This window comes from Prinia subflava, chromosome 2 (genome assembly GCF_021018805.1).
Source record: "Prinia subflava isolate CZ2003 ecotype Zambia chromosome 2, Cam_Psub_1.2, whole genome shotgun sequence".
Classification (NCBI taxonomy): domain Eukaryota; kingdom Metazoa; phylum Chordata; class Aves; order Passeriformes; family Cisticolidae; genus Prinia; species Prinia subflava.
The window spans coordinates 56,740,998-56,751,861 of record NC_086248.1 but is presented as its reverse complement, the minus strand read 5'-3'; positions in this window follow the sequence as shown (position 1 = coordinate 56,751,861).

Here is a 10,864-nt window from a genome sequence, read left to right as displayed (position 1 = left end):
TCCATCTGTTAATTCTTACTGATGGAGTGAGTACAGTTCTGTTTAACACTAGAAGATTATCTCACTGGTGTGAGATGATTACATGGGGAGGAATTACTATATTTGCCATCCTTTACAGCTCTCAATTAGGATAGGGTTATTTTTGTTCTATTTCAGATCTTTTCTCAGCCCATTTATGTCTGTATCCAATTATTGTATAGTGCCTGAAAGCATCTTTGCTTAGGGAAACTCTGCATGTAGTTTGGAGAGAGGACACATCAGCTCTAATGTTTATATTCAAATCAAGCTATGTCCATGTTCCCAGTGTTTGTAACTTAGGCAAAGCAAGACATATCTGTAAAACTCTAAGGGTTGAAAACAGGCTTGAAGTTTTGGGTCAGAGAAAGTTTGGTGCCTAACTTAAATGTACAGAATGAGAATGTAAGCTAGGCTGGTTTTAAAACCCAAGCTTTGAATTTCCAGACTTCAGAAAGCTATACCTTGAGATTCAACTTCACAGGTAAAGTCAGATACTTAAGATTTTCCTCTTAGTAACAACAACAACAAAAGAGAAAAGCAAAGAAAAAGACAGTGGGATTGTGAGGGAACTGTGAGGAGTTTCTTTCCAGGCTTGTCTTCAGGGCTGAGGTTTAAGTTTTTGCTCAGACTTGAAGCTTGAGCTCAATGCCTGTCTCAGCTCTAGAAGGGTCCTCAAGCTTCTTATTAAATTCGTGGATTTTCTGTGTGGTGGGAGAGTGAGAAATTATGGAAAAATGGAACGAAATTTTCTCAGTCTTAGAGTAAGACCAGGGTCTCACTTTCCGCCCTAGATGGTAATTAAATATGCTATAGAAAGCTAAATATAATGAATAAAGGAAACCAACAACAGTTGCAGGAAATTCTGGGACATTTTCTTCATTGAATTCTGTTCCCCTCCTTTCCAAGCATTTGTTTTTGTGCTTGGACGGTGATGTTTGTAATTGAGGGACAACAATGCACAAGGTTTTTTTTCTAGAATACATCAAATCTCTGTTGGTAACAGCTGTAGTTTAGAAGATCGAGATATAATGTGAAAAAGAGGGAAGCCCTGCAGTATTATAACTGGTTAAATAGGAGGCATCTTAATGCAGCTGAAGGCTAGTTATGCAGCCAGAAACTATGTGTATGGTGGTGCCTCCTGAAAAGGAGCAGCTGAAAAGGATTTGGAGATTATGAGGGAAAGCGCAATCAGTGTGAGAATACCAGATCAGCTAAAGCAGCCCAACCAGCGTGGAACTCAGCCTGAGCTCTGCTACATCATTGCAATTAACAGGAGAGCCAGCATGATCCTGGAGAGAATAAGCAGAACTGTGCTAAATCTGCAAATAGTCTTTACCTTTCTATGTAGTATTACTGTCATGTTGTGCATCCATTTCTGTTCTCTTTAACAGAGAGATCTGGAAACAGGAAAATTACTCCAAATTCTGAAAAAAAAAAAAAGCCTTTCTGGAGTGTGACTTGGATGATGTGTTGCAACACCCTTTAGCTTCACAAGCACCTTTGTTTTTACAATAGTTTTACCAAAACAACTGGGGGGGTGTGTGTTCATATGCAGGGAAGTAATTTCAGGGGTCAGTGATGAGTCCAGAGGGGCAAATGCACACTCCTGGGCTGCTGTGTTGAAGAGCAAATTTTGTCTCTTAAAACACAGGAGGTGGTGGAGCACACCTGACAGGTGTGTTCTCTGGTGGGTGACCAGAGTTAATCAGGCACAGTGGAATTTCTCTCTGGCACCAGGTGTCCTTAATACTATCCTCGAAAGTGTGGATGTTCCTGCAGAAGGGAGAACAAGGGTCCTGGATGGGCAGCTGTTTAAGGTGGAAAGAGAAAGTTGGAAGTTGTGACCTATCAGGTGGATCAGGCTAAAGTTTCTCACCTGGATGCTGCCACTCTGGTTTTGTCCTGTGCTTTGGGAAGATGTGCCAGACCTTGCAGTTGGCTCAGGTGAAGGCAGGAGTGCCTGGTCCAAGAAGCCCACTGGGACATGAGGAGGTGACAGACAGATTCTGGGTTGTGGTGGAGGCTGAGGCAAAGCACTTGTGCAGCTTCCCTGTGGGCATGTGGGGCCTTTGTGCAGATACATGAGAGATGAAATAAGAACATTTCCCTGTGTGTAAGAAAGCCTAGATATGTTAATGATGGGGTTTGTAATATTACCCAAACCTGCAAAAGGCTTCTTCCAGGGTATTGCTAATGAGAGCTATCTCCTGGTTTCAGAGAAATGGAAGTAATTATATTAATTGTGAAGTGAGGACACACATTCATTCATAGGGTGCTAAACTTGTCCAATTAACTCTGAGCTCCTGAAATAATAATGAAAAGATTATGCTACCATTTTAGTAATTGGATTTTCTCTTCCTTTGGGAACGGTGCCTATTAAAGTAATGGTCTATCCTTGGTTACAGGGAGATTTCATGTTTTTCTTCAAGTTTGGCTGACCCAACATAAAAGTCAGGCAAAGTCACATTTTCTGCAGCTGTAAAATGGCATTTTCAAGGGTTGACTTATTTAAAAAAAAAAAGGAAAAAGAAAAGAAACATTTTCTAATGTTGCCTTAATTTTTTAAAACTGATTTGTTTACACTTGGCTGCAGTGAATTGACTGTGTTTAACTGATGAAAATACGAGCTTTTGTCTTCAGGATGAATGCCAAAATGTTTGTTGGTGGAAACAGCAGAACGTCTGTCTGGGATTCTCTTTGGGATTCTTGTACTGAAATATCCATGTTTTCACATGAGTACTTATTAGCTGAAAGTAGGTAGTTCAGTCCTGCTGAATGGCTATATTTCAGTCACCCTTCTCCAAGGAGGCACTGGAGCCAGTTTTCCAAGTAGAGGACATTGAATAGGTATGATAAGATAGCCTTAGAAGTTTGATTAGGAAATTACCTCCTTCCTGTGCTGGTTTGCTTCCAGAACTGCACTAAGCTTTTTGAGGATGGAAAGGATACTTTTGTAACCCATACTTGTATTTCTGCAGTTAATAATTTTTTTTCCAGTGTCATCAGTTTTGCCTATTCAAATGCATAAATGTGGAAAGGATTTTTTGGATGGTCAAATGTGTCTTTGGCCTTTGTGGCTTTGAGTCATATGGGACAGGGGTGAAAACCTGCATCCTGCAAGAGCCAAATGCACCAGAGTTTGTTGGTGATTCAGAGAGAAATTTGCTGTTACAGCGCTGTGAGATTCTTCTAATCAGTTGACCCCTGCAAGGAGCTTCAGGCTGCTTCCACTGTTGGTGATATGTTTTGAAACCTTTGCTTTATGTTTAAAAAATAAATACGTGTATGTGCATAATTATTCAGATATGCACAGTTTCCACAGTGTGGAGCTTCAGTCAGAAGGGTAAGCTGAGGTATTGAAACAAGTGCTTCCAAAGAAAATCTCACTCTGATCTGAGACCTTACTTTCCTGTCCGGATCTTTCCATGAGCAGCCTGAAAGAAAACAAGTTTTTTAGATTCTTGAGCTCTTTATAGCACAACATGCTATGCATCTGTAGTGCTTAACACCATCCACTCATCTAAATAATAAAACTACCTTATTTTGAGAACAAGGGTTCAGGGGAGGTCACATTCCTCTCAGCTGATACAAATCAATGTCTGCTTTTGATAGCCAGCTGATGGTTGGGTTCTGGTTTTGCTGTCATCCTGCCTAAGACTCACTTTTCTTCCCAGGGTCTGACCAATACCTCTTTTCCACAGTGGAATTAGAACATTGTTTTCCAAAGCAAATTGTGCATATTTGCCTGAGAGATATAGCTGTTCACCATTGGGGGAGGAAAATAATTCCTCCCACTGTTCTTCCTGGGGTTTGGGTAAGTTATTGCAATTCATGAAGTTTGGATGTAAAAGGATGATAATGTTCTGTCTAAGGATAAAATACAGCAAGAGGTACATTTAGGTTTGATTTTTAAATATGCTCATTCTTCCCTTCCTAATTAATATTTAGAATTGTGCTGTCATGTACTCAGATTCACTTGTTTTGCTACTACATACCACTTCTCACCAGTGTTAGTCAGTGATATGAATTATTTAATGGGCATACTGTGCTGCAGAACCAGCTGGGCTGTTTAGCTGCGCTGTTATGTACTTGGACAGACACAGAAAAAATTACTTTTTGAGGGAGCTGTCAGAAATCTGCTTTATAAACATCAAAACCATGAGCCCTGAATGCTAAAGAAAATGTCATCATGTTTCAGCCATATTTTAATGTCCCATTTTGGTTACCTGTCAAAAATAGGTAGTGAAATCATAGCTCTGACTGAGAGACAGCTGGGAAATACCAGTCTCCAAGCAACCCCTTAGGCTTTAAGTAAAACTAGATGAATAATCCTACAAGTGGACAATTTCTCTGTTGTACACGTTCTGTGCAGCATCAATCTGCTTTATGTGAGGTTGGAAAAGATGGATTCTGCTTACCTGTTCTTAATGCTTTCTTTAGAGGCCTTTCTGCCTTCAAAGCAGTATATGAACTTTAGTTAATTAACCTTCTTTGCACATTTTGCATCTGGAAATCTGAAGCATTTTTACTCTTGCTGCTCAGGCAATTTAAGGACAGACTATACTGTAATTCCTGCAAGACATTTCTTCAAAGTGAGTTGAGGGCAGTTTTTTCCCCTCGTGCAATCATGTTCTGAATGGTTGGACTAATCTCACCAGAGAAGAAAGTTGCTTTGTAAGGGAGAGGCAGAATGTTCCTGCCTGAAATTTTCTGGCTTATTCCTTTCTTTGGTGGTAATATGATTTACATTGTCTTCAGGCATCCTGGAAAACTAACTGCTGGAAATCAAGGAAAAAGGTGTCAGCCAGTGTGTACTCTGGCTGCTGGGTGTCTGTAGGGATGAGTAAGTGCAGAGCTGAGGTAGGAAGAGTGAAAGATTTCAGTGTGCATCACAGGGAGGTCAGACTCTTTAATTCAGGAAGGTTGGTTTGTTCTTGTTTCACAATAGATGAATCGTGTAAATCAACTTATATACCTCTAAATAATAAAGATACTTAAAGTAACAGCAGATGTAAAGAAGCAGAGTATAAGTGAGGACTGGACTCGGGTGAAGCTCAGAAAAGAAAAAATTTAAATAACTTTTATAGGAGGTGTTGGCTTTTACCCTTGAGATTATTCAAATTATGTACGAAGAGAAAAAGCAACTGCTGGCACTCATCTGTGCACAGGAAAATAATAAATCTACTGCAATATTCTGAACAATACAAAATTTTCTTTTGGATTTCACTGCTGTGAGGTAGTATAGGAACTAAACTTCCTCTGGTTTTAGGAAAGAGCCGTTAAGGCCTGGAGTTGTACTCCATGGGGTTGTCACTGGGATGCTGTCAGATTTTGAGTGCTCTTGAAAGAGCTCTTTTCCTTGAAGCTGTCAGGTAACTTTTATTACTGATTCACAGCACTCTTTCTCTTTCCACACATGGCTACTAAGCTATCCTCTGAGTTAAATGTAAGAAATGTGAACTCTCAAAGTAGTGATTGTGCATGGACTAAGCCCTGCATGATCAGAGCAGCAGGTGCATTAGGTGTGCCAAATCAGGGTTGCCTTAAATAAACTGGAAGTTGCCTGGGGTTTCACAAACCTCATGTGAAATTTGGCTTATATCTGTGTGGCCCTGAACAATTTGCTGTGCTTTGAATAGATATGATTTGTGGTCCTGTAGATCTCTATGATGAACACTTGATATCTGAAACATCAGAATGGCAATAACTCTTATTTCTCTGTAGGGGAGACTGATACATACTTTATTGATGGAAAAATGTGAATGAGGAAAGTGGTCTCTAGTCCTAGGGAAGATGCTGAATGAGGCATTTTGTTCTTCCAGCACCAGTGGATGCCTTTTTACCGTCAGGGACAGTTTTGCTCTGGATGGGTAAGTGTGTGGGTGAGCTCAGACCAGCCCTGCAGAGCTGGAAGGACTCAGCCCGTTCTTATCATTTGGCTTCTGGTCGTCACAATAGGAAGTTTGGCCAAGCACAGCTCCAGCTACTAACTTGCTACTTAGAGCTACAATTCTCCCTGGAGTGGGATGGAGCAACGGTAAAGAGAAAGTCATTAGACTGTGTGACCAAAATATTGTGTAAAGGTGACTGCAGCTCTCAGATCAGGGGCAGTCTTGTTCCCCTCCTTTCCCTCCAGAAGGTTAATGCAGTTCATGGTCTCAGGCAGCAGTCAGGCAGAGTGGCACTGCTCCCTTTCCTCAGGATGCATCTTTGTTAAGACCAGATCCTGAATTGAGAGGTGAGGGTCACGTTGCCACACCTGGAAATGAGAAACCTTTTCTTGCAGTTCTTGTAAACGTCAAGACTAAGTGATGAGCCCTGGAAAAGGTGAGGGGAATCTCCCCACCCTATCCATGGACCTTTTGGCTCTGCATTGTGTGTTGTGAAACCTGGGTGATAAAAGGGGTGCTGCTATTTCTGTCTTTTGGCACCGCTGGCTCCCCACTGCAGGTTCACAGTGATAAACTGGCTGTGAGCTGCTCCTATGGAGCAGTTTTGGTGGCGGCTGTCCTTTGTCCCTTGGTGGCAAGGCAGAGCTCGCCGTGCGGGAATGAGGAGTGGCTCGGGTTGGTAACAGTGGTTCCTGACACATCCCCTCCTGTTTGGGAGGATAAATATGGGCAGGGTCACACACTCTTTCCTCAACACCCTCATTACCTTGAAATGACACTTTCCAAAGGGGCAGTGCTCTTGCCCTGTGTAATTTAAAATGATGGCTCTGTGCCATCATTTTTAGGGTGGTGCTTTCTTTCTACTGTAAAATGTTTGCATTGTGTTTATTTAGAGTTGTTTCCTCCACCACCCCTAATTCTGAGAAAACCATAGGTAAAATACGGAGAAATGCTGGTAGAATTTACAGCCTTAGAGTCCAACTTTTATTCCTCCCCAAATGGAGGCAGATCAAGCAATGTCTTCTGTAGTAGTGCCTCAGCTCTGCCCTGCTAGGACTAAGAAGAAGAAACTCATTCTGTGTGCCCAGAACTGCCAGCGAAGGTGCTGACAGCCGTGTTAATGCCAAGGCATGGATCAAACTTGTTCACTTTGTGCTGCTTCTCAAAGGGGCACTGGGCAGCACAGGCTTGGAGCTACAGCACTTGAATCAGGACTGCAGTGATAGCCCAGCTAACAAAAGGCTCTGCAATTTATAGCTGCTCTAAGGTCCCTGGGAACGTTCAAGGCCAGGTTGAAAGGGGTTCTGAGCAACCTGATCTAAATGCAGGTGTCCCTGTGCTCATGCAGAGGGGGTTGGACTAGATGACCTTTAAAGGTCCAATCCAAACTGCTCTATGATTTTTTTGATTCTGTTATCTGGAGAAGTGAATAAAAATTTTGTTGCTGTGAGGAGAAGGAGATGTGTGTACAACACACTCACCACCCTGCTCCTTGTCCTGCAGAGTGGGCTTGCACCAAGGTCTTGTAGTCTCCCTTCTAATTATGAATCTGTTTTAACCCTTGAAGTGGCAACATGTCTTTTGCTTGATACAGTGGTTAACTGCTGAGGGATTGTAAACAGGTATAAACATGTATGAACATGTTTACTTTTCCATAAATCCTGTTATCTGGCAATTCTTCACAGTAGCTGGGACCTCGTTTTATGCTGCTTTTGCTCCTATTAGAGGTCAGAGAGAGTGACTGAGCATGTAAATAAGCTCCCCAACAGTTTTACACCCTGCTGTGGACCACCCTGAGAACACAAGCCTGCCATTGGAGCACTCTTTTCTTGTAAGGCAGCTGGGAAGCAATAAACATCCCAGTTTCCTCCCTATAAGCCCATTTTTTGCTCTTCTGTTCCTGTATGCCTCCAGTCACACGTCTGCACATGTGTCTGGAGGCATACAGGGACAGAAGAGCAAAAGTGCACATTGTGCAGTTGAGTAGACTTACAGAGCCAGCTTTGGATGGACAAGGCAAAACACTGAGTAACTTTCGTTGCAATTTCCCAGGCCCCTGCTTAGCCACCATATAAACTCGCCATGCTCTGTGCATTTAGCATCCCAATGTTCCAGGCTTCTCAGTCCTTTCACATGAGTGTCTAGAAGCATTATGACTTCTGCCTCATGCCAACCTCACCTGCAGCCAGCAGCGAGGGGGCATGGAAGTCCCTGATAAAGATTTATTTTTCATACATTCCTTAAAGGTAAATTGTATCACAGCAGGAGAGCTAGATATGCGGAACTCCGGTTCTCTTGCTCCCAGGACAGCATGTCCAACTTCTTTAATGAAACATAAACCCAGTTTGTAATAGAAATGCCTGTAGTTGGTGGAGTAATAACCTAGAATGGCTCTTCCCTGGAGCTGTTGGTCACATTCACCTTCTGTGGCCGAGTGTCTATAGCCAGCACTATGAATTTTCTTTTGCATCTAAAAATTTGGAGTTATTATGTCTAGATTGCATTGAGGCTTGTGAGTTTTCACATGGCTTCTTGAATGTTTTTAAAAGGTTAAAGCTGAGGGAGAAAATGGTGTCACTATTGAGGGAAAGGAAGGTCACACTTTTCCTATCGCTCTGTATCTGTTTGCCTGCTCTCTCCTTCCTCTGCCCTTCCCAGACTATGAATAGGGAGTTTGGGGGTGTTTCCTGCAGGCCAGCTGTGGTGTGGTTGCTGGAAAGTCTCAGTTACAAGTGAAGAGCACAGGCTGGATGAGAAGTGATGAGTTACTGGTGACTGATCTCAGCTGATGGGGGAAAAAATGACTCCTCTGTGAACTGGGCTTGTTCCCAAAAAAGGAATCCATCACTTTGGAAAAGAGATTAATGGAGTACATCCAGCAGCTCTGCTGGCCCCTGGACAGAGGCTTGCACCGAAGCCACCGGATGAGGCGTTTTGTTGTGTCATCACGCGATTATTTATATCTTCCTTTGACTAGCACATTTGTTTCCCCAAAGCAGAGTGGGTGTATGATTTGCTATTTTTTATTCTTTATTAAGTTCTAAATATAAACTGGCCCTGGAGGGTGTGTAGAGCTGTCCTGCTGATTGATTTGGAGGGGATGGGAGGAGGCTGAGGAACTACCCCTGCCCGAAGAGGTCTTCTCTCCTTCTCAGCATTCACAAACTTCTGAGCCAAGAAAGGAATTTTCCTTTCTGCCTGGTGGCTCTTTACTGGAGGAATGGTTTGACTTAGTTTGCAGGATTAAGGTGGTTTTATATCTCTTACCCTAAGCACAGCAAAAATTTTACAAAAATAATAATTTGCAGGGAGTGGTGGTGGTGTACATGTTTTCATGATTTTTCTTGAGCAAGACTAAATTCTGACAGCTGTAAGCTTCTGTGGAAATACATAGCAAGGAGGACTAAGTTTAGGGGCATTTTAATAGTGCTGAAGTGCAAACGAAACCTTCTCGAAGCAAATTTGTTGATAGCTGTCGAAAACTTCTCTGACTGATGAGATATATATATTAGGAGAGGAAAGTATTCTCAGTTCTTTCCCTTCTGCTTTTGTCATGGTTTTTTGAAAGTATTGTATGAAATTACATTTCATGTTTGTAGTAGCTGAAGTTTTAGAAGTGCAAAGTGATTTTTTATGTATTTGCAAATCTAATATTTATATAAACTGAAAAGAGAGTGAACAAAACTGCTCTGCTATTTCTGCAAAAGCTGATTAATATTTAAACAAAAGGAACATGAAATTCTCATACTGGGTCACATATACTCATTTCAAACTGTGGAAAGTGTATGGATGGAGGGCCTCCCTACTCTTGAGAAGGAGACCCATTTGTGAAGAGCATTTACATGAGGCTTGTCACAGATGATTTCCCAGCAAGTAGTTCTGAAGAATTTCTCTGGACAAGGAGAAGATATTGGTTTCCATCTCAAAGTTCATTTGTCTTTATCATTGCTGTCAGTGTCCAATGTAAAACACAGTGAAAGACGTCAAAATAATTTAAAAATAATTTTAAATTTAAAAAAATTTTAAAATTTAAGTAAGAATTTTTAAAAATAGTTACTGAAGTTCACCAACTTCTAAAAATGAAATTTTGTTTTGATTATTAAAAGTCCTCTTCGTTCTCATCTTTGTACTGTGATCTTTTCTTGTCTTCTTTACCTTTGCCACTGCAAGTTTGAAATTTGAAATAACAAAAGGACAAAGAACTAAAAAGGTAGCATGAAAGATATTCCTGTGAGAAACCCTTGTGCCTAAGGTTTCAGGTTCAGGTACTATACCAGATCCAGATGTGATATACTTTGAAATATCAAATCTGGATATTTGCCTGAAATTGATGTCAACCTGTGCCTGTCAAAATGTTCAGCCACTTCTAGTGGCAGGTTCTGCTGGGTTCTTTTTCAGCTTCCACTTTCTATGCTGAGACTTTAAACTAGTGTCTTTTAAATGGAGGGGTGTTGGATATGTACAGTGGTGTAAGAACTGACTCTAACATTATGAAATGGACCATAGACATCAGGCTTTATAAGACAGGGTTTGACTGAGGTAAGGCAAGCTCAGTTACTGTGCATGAAAAAGCATAGCAGTATGAAAGTACATAAGGAAAAGGGAAAAGCAACAAGCATTTTATCAGCTGAAAACTGGAAAAATGTAGGGGGTATGTTTTTGACAAGTCCAAAAATAGGTAGCAGAGGCAAAAAAATTTCCACTGGTATGTTCCCATTTTAGAGCCAGCTGAGTTAAGCAAAGATAAAGTGGCTTTTCAGATCCACTGTGAAGTAGCTCTTATTAACACTGCTCAATCTTTTCACTTATTTACTTTCCTGTATTAACATGTGACCATTCTTTTACATGAAAACTGTCAGAATAAATACAGATTCCCTAGGAACATTCTATGGAAAGTACATACCTTTTTTTCCCCAGCTATAATCTAGAAGGCTTAGTGTGTGTTTCTTCCTATC